The following is an 18,634-nucleotide window of genomic DNA, read 5'->3' on the forward strand; positions in this document are numbered from 1 at the left end:
TTAAACTGCTTTTACAATTTCACTGTATTTTTTTCTGTTCAGAAGTACATTAAAGAACAGCTCTTACTACATATCACTGGTTGTTTATTTTGAGAACAGTCCCAGTACTGGCCTCTCCCTGTAGTACTAGATACTTTACTCTCCATCTTGAATACTTGCCTCCAGTACATTGGTGTACTTTTCCATCCTTACTGCACATAGTGGGAGAGCTTACACTACATATGCCATGCATGTGGTTGGTACAGATTGAAGCATTTGTAATTTTGTTGTTAATCACATTATTTACATTCTGTACATCCACATCCTCTTGTATGAGATTTATTACACTACAGCAAACCTGTAAGGACTCAGCAACAAAGTCATGCAATTATCATCAAAATTCAAGTAAACATACTGCAGGCATGGAAAGCAGACTGGGTCTCTAATGGTCTCATTACAGACAAGTACCAGCTGCTCAATATTATCAGGAGTTGAGCAAGTACAAAAGCTAGGTTATTAGTGGCAGCATTCAATGAATTCTTGTACTGAATTAGCACAAGAGCACATCATCTTCTTGCCTAGTCCAGGGAATGAATGATCCAGAGGCCTCTCATTCTGTTGGAGGAATAAATGGATCACTTGGGTGTAAAAAGGGAACCATTGGGCCAAACCTGTAGACTATTAAAAAAAAAGATCATAAACTAACCAGGGAAGTCTCATGCAGAAACTGATAACATGGTCGCCTGCCCAGGAGATGTGATTCAACTTCCCAGTCAGAGCTGCCACAATTAGTTGGAAGATCATAGGAGGTTACTAGGCTAATGGCCCTGGGACCCTTCCAAGCCTAGTCAAGAGTTTACCCCCACAAAGAAACCTCAGTCAGCACCTGTCACCCCCTGTCAATGACGGACACATATGGAACCCCTGGGACAAATTTGTGGTTTCCCATCCACTCATCAAGGCTGCGCTTGAAGAGGGTCAGCGAGGTGCTCTGTTTGACATATATGGGAAGTCTATTCCAGATAAAAGGTTCCAAGGGAAGAAGTCTTCAGATCCAGGTATTACAAAGGACTTTTATTAGAAAAAATATACAAACGTTAAGTGTTTTCGTCCACCAAATAACAGGACTTCATCAGAACAAAGAAAAACAGATAATTACCCATTTTTATTGCTGTAGGTGGCTTCCTTCCTGCCAATTAAGGACTTAATTACATTAAAAAGTAATCAAATCACACCCAACTTGTTAAACAGTCATAACCTTTAAGAACAACTAAGTAGTAACACAAGCCCTAACATTAACACCTACCCCTATTAAACCTCATGGAAAAAATGAAACAAAACCACCCACAACATTCCTAAAACTAGGTATGAACAAACATCCTGTCATATAAAATTCAACCCTGTCAGTAAAAACATTTCCCTGCTGATAGGATAATACACATTTAGTCCTATGTTGTTAAAATGACATCTATATAATGTATCAGAGAAAAAAAAAATCTTAAAAACACATTTGCATATAACTATTATTTCACATACTAAACAGGTGACATATACTAAAAGTTCTAAGAACAAATACATCAAAAAATTACATCAAGAAGTAAAGACAAAAACTATGCACCCTTCTCCTAGCATAGAGAATATAAAAGTTAGCAGTAAATTAACACTTTTTCATAACCATTAAAAATAGTAGCAATCTTTAAGTTTAAGCATACTGGAAATAGAAACATTATCATTAAGTCCTGGGGGGTTGAGTGGCATTAGTCTTCAATTGCCATTTCAACTCAAGGTATTCCAAGTAGTCATCCAAGGGTCCCCCTGGTCACCCAAATGTGCCTGGTCAATCACACAAAACTTAAATGAGTGCTCAGGATGTATTTTAACATGCCTTGCAAGTACATTGTGCTCACCCCCCTTCCTGGTACCATAGATGTGTTCATATACCCGCTGCCTTAAGATTGTCTTGGTCTTACCAATGTAAAATGCAGAACATAGGGAGCAAAAAGCCAAATAAACCACATGTTTGATACTGCACGAGAATCTGTGGTTAAAATTAATCTTGCCATAACCAGGGACCTGAATAGAGAGCCCTTTAAACATAAAATTACAAAAATTGCAATTTCCACATTTAGACATCCCCCCAACTTGCTTGGAAATTGATGCTCTTTCCAGCAACATTTTGAAACAGGGAGCTTTTTTATATACAACTATAGTTTTAGGCCCTAACCTATCCATATACTCATTACTAGTGTTGAACATGGACTCATTTTTCACCACAATCTCTTTCAGGCCCTCGAACTGTGATGTAAAGGGTAGCACTAAACCATGTTGGAAACCACTCACCCACCACTCACCACTGTTCGAACCTTCGTCCACCCTCAACCAGGGAATTGGTGCCCTGTAACCTTCCTAATGGGGGAAAAAAATGCCCCTTACTCAGTTTTCTTCGGATTTCTCCAAAAATATTGTTCAGAATTTACCAGGATAACCACATCTAGAAAACATTTCATGAAGGTTGAGCATCTCGACCAGGAAGTCATCATTATACGAAATCATCCAGGCCAGTTTAACACACTGTCCCTTAACTATAGATTTCTTTTGATGTAGGGGGTGCATACTATCAAAATATAAGAATGAATCAAAGTAAGTAGGCTTACGGTATACAATTGATTCAAACCCTTCATTGCCATAGTTCTTTTTAAGGTAGATGTCAAGAAAGTGTACTGAGTCACCCTGGACATCCATGGTAAAAGTTAAATAATCAAACAATTCTTGTAGTTTAGGGTCAGTGTCTTTCCAGAAAAAAACATGTTGTCAAGAAAACACCCATAAAATACCCAACACTCCCTGAAATCAGAGTTGAGTATACTTGTTTTCCCAATAAGATAGAAAAGTGTTGGCAAAAATTCTGCCCCCATTGCTACGCCAGTTTTCTGTCTAAAGATTTGGCCTTCAAAGGTCAAAAAGTTGTTAACCAACACTAATTCCATAAATTCTCTCCATACATCCAGTCTGTTTTGACTAAGATCTGTATTACCCCTTAAGTAGTCATAGAACCAATCCAGACCTGTTTCATGGGGAATAACAGAGAATAGGTCTTGTACATCTATAGTTACAAAAATGAGCTGCTCGTGGAAAGAACCATCAGTAATCCTGGTTAAAAAAATCCCAAGAATCCTTTAGCAAAACCAGGTTAAATGTCCAGTACTCTTTTAGTAAAAAAGTCTATATATTTTGCTATGCAAAAAGTTTTGAAGGTCTTTGCATCAACTATCGGATATAGAGGGGGATTAACCAAGGACTTGTGGACCTTCAGAATGCCAAAAATCACAGCCGTCTTTGTATTCACCATGTGTACAAAGTTATATTCTTCATTTGTAATCTGATTGTTAAGCACCACTTCCTCCAGTGCTAAATCTATTTTCCTGTACTCAATATTGAGCTCATTAATAGAAGCTTCCTCGTATGTATACGAGTATAAAAGATGCAAAATTTTGTTAATATAATCATTTTTATCCATTACAATTAGACCACCCCCGTTGGGTTTCATAACCCTAACCCATTTGTTTTCAACAATGCTTTTTATTAAAATTTGCTCTGATTCACTTAAATTCCCTGCAGGGATATTTTTCATGTTTGCCGCAAAAAATCCCTAAAATTAAGCTTGCATAGTTTCTCAAACATTAAGACAGTGGGGTGCAGTGGTGGGTTAAAGGTGCTTGGTCTTTTAAGTGTAGTGCCAGGGTCATTTTCTAGTTGCTTACAGTGTTTAAAGAAAAATGGAAAGTTAATTTTACGTGCAAATAGTTTCAACTTTAACAAGGCCTCGTCTGCTCTAATCCTGGATATAGGCACAAAGGTCAGGCCCCTCTCAAACAAGTTGGCCCAACTTACATCACCAAAAGTACGATGGAAGAAACAAGCCCAACTTAGACCAAAACCAATCCCTAGGCTTGCCTGGAGGATTCAAATAAAGGTCAGAAACCTTAAATACACTTTTTTATTCGGAAACAAGAATAACCACAAAGACAGAAAACCACAGACTTCAGGAACAGTTGAAACACTCCAACTTACATCAGCTTCAATGCTACTGTAGTTAAAAATCCTGAAATCACTGTAATCATTACTAATAATCAGGTTGCTATTCAATTCCATCTCCTGTTGTAATTCCCTCTGTTCGAACCATTCATCTTTTTTCATTCAATTTTTGTAAGTTTATGTTTGAAGGGCCCTCTATTCAGGTCCCCTGTTATGGAAAGATTCAATTTAACCACAGATTCTCATGCAGTAGCAAACAAGTGGTTTATATGGCTTTTTGCTCCCTATGTTCTGAATTTTACATTGCTAAAACCAAGAGAACCTTAAGGCAGCGGATATATGAACACAGCTATGATACCAGGAAGGGGGATGAGTACAATGCACTTGCAAGGCATGTTAAAATACATCCTGAGCACTCATTTAAATTCTGTGCGATTGACCAGGCACATTTGGGTGACCGGGGGGGGGGGGGCCCTTGGATGACTACTAGGAACACCTTGACTTGAAATGGCAATTGAAGACTAATGCCACTCAGCCCCCAGGACTTGATGATAATGTTTCTATTTCCAGTATGCGTAAACTTAAAGCTTGCTACTATTTTTAATGGTTATGAAAAAGTGTTAATTTACTGCTAACTTTTATATTATCTATACTAGGAGAAGGGTGCATAGTTTTTGTCTTTAATTCTTGATGTAATTTTTTGATGTATTTGTTCTTAGAATTTTTAGTATATACCGCCTGTTTAGTATGTGAAATAATGGTTATATACAACTGTGTTTTTAAATTTTTTCCCTGATACATTATACGAGTGGTATTTTTAACAACATAGGGCTAAATGTGTATTATCCTATTAGCAGGGAAATGTTTTTACTGACAGGGTTGGACTTTATATGACAGGATGTTTATTCACACTTAGTTTTAGGAATGTTGTGTGTGGTTTTGTTTCATTTTTCCATGAGCTTTAATAGGAGTAGGTGTTAATGTTAGGGCGTGTGTTACTACTTGGTTGTTCTTAAAGCTTATGACTGTTTAACAAGTTGGGTGTGATTTGATTACTTTTTTTATGTAATTAAGTCCTTAATTGGCAGGAAGGAAGCCACCCACAGCTATAAAAATGGGTAATTATCTGTTTTTCTTTGTTCTGATGAATTTGGTGGACGAAAGCACTTAACGTTTGTATATTTTTTCTAATAAAAGTCCTTTGTGGTACCCAGCTCTGAAGACTTCTTCCCATGGAACCTGCCATTTGGTGTGATTCTGTCTTGTTAAGTCTATTCCAGAGATGGGGCAGCCTCTGGGAGACAAACCTGTCTCTCCACAGGTTTTGTTGATATTGCATATTAGATTCAGGCCTTTTGAGTGGGTAGTGCATGAGGAGTTAGACTTATGGATATGGAGCATCTCTAATAGGGCAGGGTCTGAGATTACCTTGTAGGGGAGACACAGATCACCCCTGAGCAATCTGTATGATACAGAGTAGAGTGACAGTGATATTAGCATGTCTGTATAGGACAGATGTTGGAGGCCATGGATTCTTTTTGCAAGGTATTTCAGTGGCCTTTCCAGTTGGTGAAGATGTTTGGAGAGGTACATCCCAAATGGGGAGTTATACTCCGTTATTGATCTAATGAGGGAAGAGTAGAGAGAGGCAATAACCTCTTTTTTACTGGACGCACTCCCTTTACTTATGAGATGAGCCATGAAAAAAAGGCTTTTCTGACCACTGCCACTACATGATGGTTGAGTGTGAGGTTATCATCAACCTGAGTGCCCAGGTCTCTCACCACAGGTTGTGTGCTTAGGGGGTTGCTGTTGATGTGGTAATCAATAGGGGTCATGTTTTTGCCAAAAGGTATGATGATACATTTGTTTGCATTTAGTTTGAGGCCATGACTTTGGCACCAGTCATTAGTTGCTGTGAGACCCACTTGCAGTATGTTAACATCATTTGGGGAGTCAATGACAGCACCCAACTTACAGTCGTTCACAAACCTGGTCAGCCACAGGCCTTTTGTCTTTGCCTGGACCTCTGAGAAATAGATGCCAAATAGTAGGGGTCCCAGGACAGATCCCTGGGGAACTCTACTAGTGACAGATCTGATATCAGAGGTGGAGGTGCCTATTTTAACTTTGAGCGTCCTGCTGGTGAGCCAGTTGGCCACCCACCTGATGAGATAGGAATCTATGCCAAGTTGTGTTCATTTTTTGATGATGCCTGAGTAAGGGATTGTGTCAAAGGCCTTGCACAAGTCAAGATAAACTATAAGTACTGACTTTCCTTCATCCAGGGTCTTGGTGACAGTCTCAAAGATGTCAACCAGGTTCAACAGGTAAGGTCTGCCCTTGACGAATCCGAACTGGGTGCGGTCAAGTGCTTGGAGATTGCCTAGTGCTTGGAGATTGCCTATGTACTTATTTATGAGATCCATAATATTACACTCCATGGCTTTACAGATCAGACTTGTCAAGCTAATGGGGTGATAGTTTCCACGGTCAGTGGTGGAAACACCTTTGTGCAAGGGGATGACAATGGCAGTTGTCCACTCTGCTGGAATGAAGCCAGTACTTAGGCTGTGGTTGTATAGGGTGCTCAATGGCGAAGCCAGTTCTTGCTGGAGATACATCCTGGGATACTATCAAGTCCCATGGCAGCTGTGTTCTTTGTCTTGGATGGGGCCTGTAACACTTGATCTACGGAGATGTGAGGTGTGGGACAAGTATCAAGGCTGCTGAAAGGGCCTTTGGGGTGGGCAGGGAGTGAAGTTTTTGCTGAACCTATCTGCTAGCAGGATGTCTAAGTCAACAGGATCAGTGTACGTGCTACTGTTAAGTACTAATTCAGAACAAACCTAGGCTTTGCCATGGAGGTTCCTGATGTAACTGAGGAAGACTCAAGCAAATTATCTCTTTGATGGGCAGAACAGATAACAACCTCATATCACTTTACAAGCAAGAGGAATTCTTTATCAAGAGTCAAGACTTATTATTGGTCCAAATGTTGGTCACCAAGAATTAAATAATTCAAGTGACTGAGCACACAGTCGACAAGGAAGTCTGTAAATGCCTGTAGAAGAATATATTCACACTGTATTATACATGAGGGAGTGGTGAATTAATAAGAAGTTATGTACTCACCATAACGTTCCATCTGAGTAGGTAAACTTCATTTGTCAGCAACCTATGGGTTATCGGATCCATATCGGATCTGAGCCAGCAGTTTCCAACAGCTGAGATCTGAGCTCCAAGCTCCTCCTCCCTACCCATAATGCCCTGCCATCCCTCCCTGACTTCAGATCGAGTTTGCCTAAAAGCAGCACCTGCAATATCAGAGAAGAGGATCACCTCTATAGACTAACCTGGATACAATCCGTCATGACACAGGAATACAATGAACATCCAAGTAGGTCAGGGGGACGGAGGGAGGGACGGTTGCTGACAAATTAAGTTTACCTACTCAGATGGAACGTTATGGTGAGTACATAACTTCTTAATCTGAAGTAGTTAACTTCATTTGTGCATCAACCTATGGGACAGAGTCCCCAGCTACCTGAATCATGGGAGTTCCTCATGGAAGGATGTTCCGGAGCACTGTGGAGCCAAAGGATGCTCTCCCTCTGGAGACAAAATCCAACTTATAAAGGTATGAGATGAAGCCCACATGGCTGCTGAGCAAATGTCATCCAAAGATACTCTAGAACGAAAAGCAGTGGAGGTAGAAATAGACTGAGTAGAATGGGCATGGACTCCCTGAGGTGCAGGCTGGCCAAAACTCTCAAAAGCCAGAAGAATACACTGGGAAATCCACCTGGACAATGTGACTTTCGAAACAGGTTTCCCCAGACTAGGTTTAGCAAAGGATACAAACAGCTGGTCTGATTCCCTATGACCAGCTGTCCTGTGTAAATAGAATCGTAGTTGTCTGTGTATATCTAAGGAATGCAACTTGTACTCACCCTTATTCTGATAATTGGGAAAGAAGACTGGTAAATTAATAGACTGGTTGATGTTAATTTTGGATGCAATTTTGGGCAGAAAGGAGGGATTGGTCCTGAGGGATACTCTATCTTTGTGGAAGGTCAAGTACGGTGGCTTGGCGCAAAGGGCTTGAAGTTCTGAAACCCTTCTTGCCGAAGTAATGGCAACAAGAAAAGCTGTTTTCCAGGATAAGAATTTGAGATCCACCGAAGCTGCAGGCTCAAAGGGAGAAGCTGTTAAAGCCTGGAGTACCAGTGCTAAATCCCAAGGAGGGACTATATCCTTCACCAAGGGTCTTAGTAAGAAGGTGCCTTTTAAGAAGGCCTTACACAATCTGGACGAGGTGTCAAAGGACCCAGATCACATCCAACATGGTAATGAGAGATAGCTGCCAATTGTACTTTGACTGTGGAGGAGCTAGCACCTTGGTCAAATAACCCTGATAGAAAGTCTAATATTGCTGGCAACGGAGCTGTAAAGGGGTCTAAGTTCTGATGCTCCGCCCAGATAGAAAAAGGTTTCCATTTGCTATTATAAACCCTTCTAGTAGATGGCTTGTGAGCAGCTACTAGGATGGCTTTGACCGGGGAAGAGATACCGGGAGTCCTAGCTAACAGTGGAACTGGATCAACCAAGCCGTGAGCTTGAGGTTGTTCAGGGTCGGGGCCGGCAGGCCCAATGGGTGAGAGATCAGATCCGGAATGGGATCTAGAATCCAGGGAGGATTCACCAGATGAGACCATAGATATGGGAACCAAGCCTGATGAGGCCAGAATGGGGCAATGAGGATTATTTTGCTCCCTAACCATCTGGCTTTCTGCAGAAACTTCAGCATCAGCGGAAGTGGAGGATAAGCATAAAGTAGACTGGGTGGCCAAACATGCACCAGAGCATCTCTTGGGGATTCCCCGGGTGGGGGAATTAGAGTGAATTAGTCGTTGCACTTTGTGTTTGTGGGAGAGGTGAAAAGATCGCAATGAGGTTGATCCCATTTGGAGAAAATCTGCTTCGCTACTTTGAGATTCAGAGACCACTCATACGGCGAGAGGGTGGTGCGACTCAATCTGTCCGCTACGATGTTGGACCATCCCAGAATGTTCGTCGCTATGAGAAAACAGTTGGTGGAAATCGCCCATTCCCACACTCTCATGGCCTCTCAACAAAGTGGATAGGACCTGGTTCCCCCTTGTTTGTTGATATACCAGATGACTGACATATTGTCCGTCTGGATTGCAATTGTCCCGACGGAAAGAAGGCTCTGAAGTGCTTGCAACGCTAACAGCACTGCCCTCATCTCTAGGACACTGATGTGCAGTGAGGTCTCCACATGGTTCCACGTGCCTTGGACAGTCCTGCCCAAACAATGCCCCCCCCAACCCGAGGAGAGAGGCGTCCGTGGTCACCGTGGCTAAGGGAGGGGACATAGAAAAGGGGCGTCCCTTCTGGAGGTCTGGAGACTGGAGGCACCACAAGAGGGCTCTCCTGCAAACCCTGCTGAGAGGAACAGGATGGCTCAGGGTGTAATGTAGGAAGGACCATTGGATTTGGAGGGTCCATTGCAGGATTCTCATATTTAGGCGTGCCATGGGCAAAAGGTTGATGGTTGCTGCCATCGAGCCTAAGGCCCTCAGGACCAATTCCGCTGGAGGGGCTGGGCAAAGAAAAATGGCCTGCACATGAAGTTTTAGAGATTGCAGCTGGTCCGGAGTCAGGAAGGCTATAAGCTGATTTGTGTTTAACCTGGCTCCAATGAAATCTATAACCCGAGTCGGAAGAAGGGAAGATTTTCCCATATTGATCGTGATCCCCAACCAGGGAGCTAGGTGAAGAAAATAACTCCTGGCCATGCAGAGTAGATGCCTTGTGGGGGCGGTCAGGAGCCAGTCATCCAGGTATGGAAAGACCTGAATTCCCTGGAGTCTCAGGTGGGCCGCTACGATGTTGGACCATCCCAGAATGTTCGTCGCTATGAGAAAACGGTTGGTGGAAATCGCCTATTCCCACACTCTCATGGCCTCTCAACAAAGTGGATAGGACCTGGTTCCCCCTTGTTTGTTGATATACCAGATGACTGACATATTGTCCATCTGGATTGCAATTGTCCCGACGGAAAGAAGGCTCTGAAGTGCTTGCAACGCTAACAGCACTGCCCTCATCTCTAGGACATTGATATGCAGTGAGGTCTCCACATGGTTCCACGTGCCTTGGACAGTCCTGCCCAAACAATGCCCCCCCCACCCGAGGCGAGAGGCGTCCGTGGTCACCCTGGCTAAGGGAGGGGACATAGAAAAGGGGCATCCCTTCTGGAGGTCCGGAGACTGGAGCCACCACAAGAGGGCTCTCCTGCAAACCCTGCTGAGAGGAACAGGATGGCTCAGGGTGTAATGTAGGAAGGACCATTGGATTTGGAGGGTCCATTGCAGGATTTTCATATTTAGGCGTGCCATGGGCAAAAGGTTGATGGTTGCTGCCATCGAGCCTAAGGCCCTCAGGACCAATTCCGCCAGAGGGGCTGGGCAATGAAAAATGGCCTGCACATGAAGTTTTAGAGATTGCAGCCGGTCCGGAGTCAGGAAGGGTATAAGCTGATTTGTGTTTAACCTGGCTCCAATGAAATCTATGACCCGAGTCGGAAGAAGGGATGATTTTCCCATATTGATCGTGATCCCCAACCGAGGAGCTAGGTGAAGAAAATAACTCCGGGCCATGCAGAGTAGATGCCTTGTGGGGGCGGTCAGGAGCCAGTCATCCAGGTATGGAAAGACCTGAATTCCCTGGAGTCTCAGGTGGGCCGCTACCACAGTTAACACCTTGGTGAACACCCTGGGGGCTGTGGTGAGACCAAAGAGGAGGACCCTGAATTGGTAATGGCTGGTTCCTAGCCTGAAGCGGAGAAACCTCCTGGACCATCTGTCTATCAAGATGTGGTAGTAAGCATCCTTGAGGTCTATGGAGCACATCCAGTCATTCTCTTGCAAGAGGGGGAGAATGGATTGAAGGGGGACCATCCGGAACTTTTCTTTGGTTACCACCTGGTTCAAGAGAGAAAGGTGGAGGATTGGTCTTAAGTCCCCCGTCTTTTTTGTCACCAAGAAGAACCTGGAGTAAAAGCCGGATCCGTACTGGTCTAGGGGGATGTGCTGGATCCCTCCCTTTTCTAGCAGCTGCTGAATTTCTGCAGCTGCAGCCTCCCTCTGATCGGGTGGAACATCGGGGAGGGATCTGGTCTGAGAGGGGGATGGAGAAACGGAATCTAGTAGCCTCTGGATATAATCCGAAGCACCCAGCGGTCTGTTGTGATGGACTCCCAAGCTGCTAGGTGCCTCGAGAAACGCCCCCGACTGCCTCCAGAGTGGAGCAGTCGGGTAACCCCTCAGGGTTGCTGCATGGGCCGATCAGAAAAAGATTCTCTGGACCCAAAGTTTTTCGGGCCCCCTCTGCCTCTAGGGCGGCATCCACCCTGTCCTCCTCTGCCCCTGAAGGACAGGGGTTCTTGAGCGAAACGGGACTGCTGAGACTTCTGGAACCACATCTTCTTTTGTCCCTTTTGGTTCTTGGAGAAGGACCTCTGAGGAGCAGAGAAGCGGACTCTAATGGCAGACAGCGTCTTCCCGTCTTTCTCGCTCTGGACCAAGGTGTCGCGTACGGTCTTGCCAAAGAGGGCAGAACCATCAAACAGGGCGTTAGCGAATGATGCCTTAAAGGGTACAGCGAAATCACAGTGGCGGAGCCACGCCTGTTGCCTTAGGATGACGCCCGTTCCGCTAGCTCTAGTGGCTCCCTCCGTAGCATGGGATAGTAGCCGCATAGAGGTATTGGAAATAGACCTGAGAGTGGCCATTCGGGTAGAGTAAACTTGTTTGTGCTCTGCTGACATGGACTCTGGGGGCAACCCAGCGTACTCTTTGATAAGGTCCCACTGGAGTCGTATTATGTGTACCATATAGTTCAGCGACCTTACCGAGAAGGTGGCTGAAGCAAACACCTGCTTCCCCAAGCGGTCCATCGCCCGAGACTCCTTGTCAGGAGGATGGACCATGGGACTCTCCTGGGCTAGTTTCCTTTTAGTGGCAGCCGCCACCAACATGGCATCTATGGGGACCCCTTACTCCAATGTGACCTGTCCAAGGGGGGGCTAAGAATTCTGTCCGGCCTCTTGGGAATGGGCTCCACAGTGTCCGGCTCCTTCCATGCCCTGGTAGTGATCAGATCTACCAGGGGGTCTCGGCTGGAGGGGACACCCAATAGGTAGACGGACCTGCTTCAAACGCCTCCAGAAACACAGACTTGTCCAAGGTAGGCTTTGGGGCAGACCACCCCCTCTAATCCTGAGCATCTCCATGATGTCTCCAAATGAGACGTCTTTGGGGGGTGATCTTGGGGAGCCTTCCCCTTCCTCCAAGTCCGTGTCCTCTGTCAAGGACTCAGGGGAGTCCAAGTGCCTCCTTTTGCACTTGCGTTTGTGAGGGACTTCCTCAGGGGGGCTGTCCGAGGAGGCCTCACCAACCACATCCTGTTCCAACAAAGGAACGATCTGGGACGTAAGAGCAGGCTGTCCCTGGGGCCGGGTGACGGAAGTCGGGCCCGTCTGAGAGGGAGTGCAGGGAGGAGCCGTAGCTAGGGCCAGGGGCCTGGAGTCCCTCGACAGAACCCTCTCCACCACGTCGAAGGCCGAAGGACAGCTGCTCTCCCTAGGATCCGAGAGCAGACCCTCCCTTGGATCCGACACGCGGATCAGAGCCGGCGCCGAGGTGATCGGATCTGAAGGGGCAGCATGCTCCGACCTGGACAGAGCTGAAGGCATGCTAACCTTCTTGGATCCGAAGCTCAGCTCTCGGCTCTGAGAGCTTGGATTCACAGAAAAGGGACCCGACAGACTCGAGGGTGCCATCGGCAACAAAGCACTCGACTCTATCGGCGTCGGCAGTCCCCCGGCTCCAACGCTAGTCGGCTCCAAAGACCTCGAACCCGGGAAGCGGGTCGGGGAAGGAGCAATAGGGACAAAACATGGGGTCGAGCCCCCCCCCCCCCACGGGGGGGAGGCAGGAGCACTCCCATCTTCGCATCATCTGGTCCAAGTCTGCATCAGTTAAACTTCTAGTGGACCTAGAAGAGGCCACCGAGGTGGGACGGGAGTGCCGCCTCGATGACCTCAAAGGTGACCGGGCCTCCTCCTCCTCTGGCCCCAGCGAGAAGCAGGGTGAACGGAGCCATGAAGGAGAAGGCTCAGAGGTCTCGGGGGGAGAAGCCCGCTTAGCTGGCGGGGCCGATGCAGAGGCTTCGGCCCACCGCTTGTGATGCTTCTCCTTGCACTTCTCAAGTCTAGCTTCCCTATCCTCTTGGCCCGAGGTAGGAAGTTGAGTCCTGGCCAAGGGAAGGGAAGTAGCAGTAGGCGCTGCCGCAGCCACGGCAGGAGCCACGGGGGGACTGGAGGATGGAGCCGAGTCCGGGAGCAGAAGTCCCGCCAGAATCAGCTTCGACCTCCGGTCCTTCAGAGCCCTGGGTTTGAACACTGCACAAATAGCGCAGTCAGATGACAGGTGTTTAATCCCAAGGCATAAAACGCACCGAGTGTGGCCATCCACTGGGGAGAGCTTATGGCCACACTCGGTACATTTAGAAAAAAATGTTTTGGGAGCCTCTGCCATAGTAAACTAAAAACACACTCACTAGGCCCCAAAACCACACACACCCTAACGCTCTCACGAAACAGGGGGGGGGGGGTAATACAAAAAAGGGTACACTGATGATTAGTTTAAAAAAAAAAAAAAAAAAAACTATCCTAGAAAAACACACACTCAAACAAATTCACACACAACTTTAGCTACCCAAAAAAAGAGAAGATTTTCTCACAGAAAATATGCTCTAAGGCCCAGAAGCTCGAGATCAAGCTGCGGTGTAACCGCGGCAAACTAGATCTGAAGTCAGGGAGGGATGGCAGGGCATTACGGGTAGGGGGAGGAGCTTGGAGCTCATATCGCAGCTGTTGGAAACTGCCAGCTCGGATCCAATATGGATCCGATAACCCATAGGTTGATGCACAAATGAAGTTAACTACTTCAGATTAGTGGTTTTCAAATGCGTAAAATATGTTTTTTTTTAGCCACTACTGTTGGATAAGAAGTTTGTGAAACCCACTATTTGGACAATAAATCATCAAGCTAATGAGTGTAATTCATTTAGTGAGAGTGTGTGTAAAGAGGGAGACAAAGCTAAGGTATGGTGGAGTGAGATGTGTATGTAGTAAGATGGATAATACATTAGTTAGTATTGGTTTTGCTTTTCTAGCTTTAAAGTTACCTGTGATAAAAACAGGAGAATGAGTACTAACTGATTTACGGAGTATTAAAGTTTTTTGAAATCTTTCAGTTATAATTGCTATAGTGGGGGTCCATCAAAACATTTTGCTTGTACTGTAGGCATAGTGTGCCAAATAGTAATATTTTCAAAAAGTGAGGTGATGGATTGGGTTTCTATATACCACATTTTTTCTAACCAATTTACAGTACGATCTAACTGCACAAGATTTTGTTTTTACAGTATGGAAGAATTGTTTTTATACAACTTTTAATGACACAGGTGGAAGATAGACAGATGCGTAATAAAACCCACAAATATTCTGGTCATGTTTCCTATACCTATTTGGGCAAGAGACAAGTTAAGTGCTTTACATAATTTAGTACTCTTTTTTTAGAGTAGTATGTATTGCAAGTTTGTATCCTTGCATAGCAGATAAAACACCACCGACGTGTCTTAAACCTAGTTTGTTACCATAAGCAGTGCCGTATTCATGTGAGATAGCTAAAGAAAGACATTTTTCTTTCTGGTTCCTAGAAATGCTCATATCTAGTTTATAGCACAGATGTACAGATTGCCTATTGTTGATTTTAATGGTGGAATTTAGTATTGTATTAAGAGAGTCCTCAGCTAGCACTTCCGCGGTGGTGCAGCGGTAGCGTTGTTGCCTCACAGCAAGAGGTTCTCCCGTTCGATTCTCGGTTGGAGTGCCTTTTGTGTGGAGTCTGCATGTCCTCCCAGTGGTTGGGTGGGCGTTTGAAAGACATGCGTAAATGGGCGTGCCTTCATTGAAGGTTGAACGTCGAGCTGGCACCTCGGCGTTCGTGAAAATCTACTGTCAATCATTTACAGACTGGAGTTCCACTGTGGCGACCCCTAACCGGGAAAAGTCGAAAGACAGCAACAACAATATTAAGAGAGTCCTTTCACCTGTTATGATGACTTTTAGTAGGGTCATTATTACTGTGTGTTTTATTGTGAGAGGATGTATTAGGTGGCTTTCTAGGGGGATTTACTTTGCATCACCATGTATGCAGTGTAATATTTGGTAAATGGCATTCTTTATTTTCTCTCTGTTGATTTGTGTTTCAAATGGATTAAAGTTTATCTAATTTGTTTACAGTTATATTAAGTGTAAATAGTATTAATAATGAAAATGTAAATGCATTCAATTTGAAAAATATACTCTTCATATGGACACACTATTCTCTGTTAAGAATAAGTGGCTTAACTTGAAGATTTTCCTGTCACAGTAAATCCTGTGCAGCACTGTTTAGCATTTTGGATGTTTAGTCTGAATATAATATTTTAAGTGATATTTAACGGGAAAGTGACTGTTCGAAGTGTGTCTTAAAAAGTACAAATGTAGGTGAGAGTGAGGTGGGTGGAAATGGGGACAGGAATAAAGCAACACAGTCCTTATCAAGCAATGAAAATAATCACACTCTACATAAAAATAAACTGAGTCAATTGAGGATAATGACAGTGAAAAGTTAGAAAATTAGATCCAGAAACCAAATCCAACATCTAAGTGAACTGTGACTCAATCTCAAAGCTAAAGCAATCCAAAATCCCTACAACTGACATTAACAACTCAAGAATAATAAGACTGCAGATTAACAGTATACATTAAAACAATTAACATGAAGATACCAGCTGTTTAGTACTTGCATTTTTTTTTACCTGAAACAAGATTAGGAGTTTTATGCCCTGGTACAAATTGCATTTATAAAAAATAAGGCAGACAGAGCGGGTTTTGTTAGTAAGTGTTTAGTGGCAACAATCAAGGGATCCTCCTGCTGGGAACAAAGGGTAGGGCACGCCGAAAGTAACCACAAGTTTGAACAAACTGGTTACAACCTCCTAATTACTTCAGTTCCCAGCAACAAATGTCATTAATAAAAACTTTTAATACAATGTGGTATCAAGCACTTTAAACAATCTTTTGCTCAGGGGTGTTGAGAAGAATGAAGCATCTCAGATCACGGGCAGTATCAAATATACTGCCAAGGATGATTTTTTTTTCATTTTAGTATGTCCTACTCTAATTCCCTACCCCCACCTATGAGTGCATGTGCACATACAGTCCTGGAAACATGCAATGGGCACACTGCTTATTCTTCCATCTCTGCGGTCACTCAGCCAGTGCCTCACCTTCCTCATGGACACTGTCTTCCATGTGCATCCCCAGTCCGGGAATGTGTGTGTGTCATCCATCCCTTCTCAGAATGGACATGTCCATCCTCCCTTGCCAATGCCTCAGTTGTCCAAGGTGCTAATCAATCCTGAGTTGCTTGGGCTGTAGTCAGTCTTAAGTTTCAAGCTTTACTCCTCTATGTCACAGCACTGGCTACTGCCCCATAATTTTTGTTCAGTCTTCACCAGTCTTGTCTGTCTCTATTTTCTATAACTGTTATCTTCTTGTGATACTCAGAACAAAAACTGTCCTTTGCACAAGTTTTTTTTTTCCTCTTCTTAATACCATCCCAAGCTACACTTTATTTTCCTTTTAATATGCTTCCTAATACTGATTCAGTCCTTTATTTAATACTTTTAATACAAAAAATAAAAGTAGTGATGCAAAGAACTCTACTGGAATTAATCTTAAACCCCTTTTTTGTATAGTCATTATATACGTCTCCACACTTTTCTATAATCTTTAACCTTAAAACCCAAACGAAAGAAAACCCCGTAACATAGCTCTTCTGGCAAGCTAACCAATCAAACAAACAAACAATAATTAAACTATTCATAAGTATAGTATTTTTCCAATACAAAAATTTGCTGAAATCATAACTTACAGACCCTCCATACCCTAGACATCTCTTTTTACTTCTCTTGCCCAAATCTAATCCCTAGTACTATTCTGTTGTCATAAAATACGTCCCCATTATATGTACTGCATCTCCATAGCCTTTACTTTTCTTTCTTTTTTCTTTTCAAAGTATAACTGTAATACTAAGTTCATTGTCTATCTGGCAAGATGCATGGTTTGTCCCCCATTTTATGTGGGCAAAATGGAACGAAAGTTCCGTGAAAGAATATATGAGCATTTTTATGCCATTGTTCACAACAAAATGGGCAATGCCTTAGCAAAACATGCCCACTTGAATGTGCATCATCAATTCAAGTTTCTAGTTATTGATCATTTTACATATGCCATTAGGGGGGGTCCAGCTTCCTTTAAATTGGAAGAATTGGAATTATTATGGCAGTTGAAAATAAATGCTTTTAATTTTCCTGGTTTAAATGAATCATGTTCCATTATGAGTATTTTAAAGCTTAAAAGTTTACAATGATAGAATTTCCTGGTAATTTATTCTATTATATAATTTTCTAACATGGTACTATTTGAAGAAAAATTTAGTAAGGTATTTTAAGGAACAACTTTAAAATATTTATATACATTTTTATATATACTTATGTAATTTTTATATATATTAATGTGCATTTTTAATACTTTTATGTAGATTCATGAGGTTTTATATGTACACAAAATTAGAGGCTTGAGTGTAAGTTGTTGTTGGCTTAATGATCAATTAACATTACAGTTTCCCACACTTTTAAATTAAGATCCTATATAAGAATGCTTAATTGGTTGTATTTTTTACTTCTGAAGAAGTTTGCTAGTGAGCAAACGAAAAGCGCTTAAAGTTTTTTTATCTTGGTTTATATTACATTAAATTAGTGTGCAGACTCTACAGTCGCTTGGTCTTTTGTGTTTTATCAGGTTGCAATCACTCAGCCATTCTTTCCCTAATAGGTTGGACAAGGAGCACTTGTAGTGGGGTCATCATTAACTTTGGGGGATTTTCCTTGTTTCTGGGACCCAACTCCCTCCTGATGGCTGATGAAAAGGCATGCTACACTTTCCTCTGTGGGTATGTGTTCCTGCCCATGTCCCATGAAATCTGCCACACAGACAGGACTTAGTACAGTCAAGTACATTCTCAGTCACCAGTGCTGCATGCCATACACTTCTCTTGACAAACAGATTGTGGGCTAGACTGCCTCCTTCCTCCTAATATGTTTCAGCCATCATGAGTCACTCATTATCATCCTCTGTAACCTGGATTCTCTAATGCCCAGTCTAATAATCAATTCCATGTCATTAGGCTTGTAAGTCTTACCAATACACCACAAAATACTCACCTTATTTTTTTATACAAATTTATGCCCACTTTACGTATTTTTCCTGTATACTAATTATAGCTTCTCTCTCTTCTGTAATATATTTTTGTAAGGATTACTATATCTGTAAAAATTTATACTACCAGAAGTTTTATACTCACAACAATTTTCTATATCCTTTTGATACTCTTTTCTACCTGCAGAACCCCAGCATTCA

General features: G+C 43.3%; 1 protein-coding gene across 2 annotated transcripts in view; it reads right to left on the reverse strand.

Annotated features, from left to right (window-relative positions):
• Positions 1-18,634, reverse strand: part of DRC7 (dynein regulatory complex subunit 7) — a 1,455,099-nt gene that overhangs the window by 1,032,068 nt on the left and 404,397 nt on the right. The gene's annotated exons all lie outside the window — the stretch shown is intronic.

The sequence above is a fragment of the Protopterus annectens genome, chromosome 8.part0, assembly GCF_019279795.1.
Source record: "Protopterus annectens isolate FY-2018-M chromosome 8.part0, PAN1.0, whole genome shotgun sequence".
Lineage (NCBI taxonomy): Eukaryota > Metazoa > Chordata > Ceratodontiformes > Protopteridae > Protopterus > Protopterus annectens.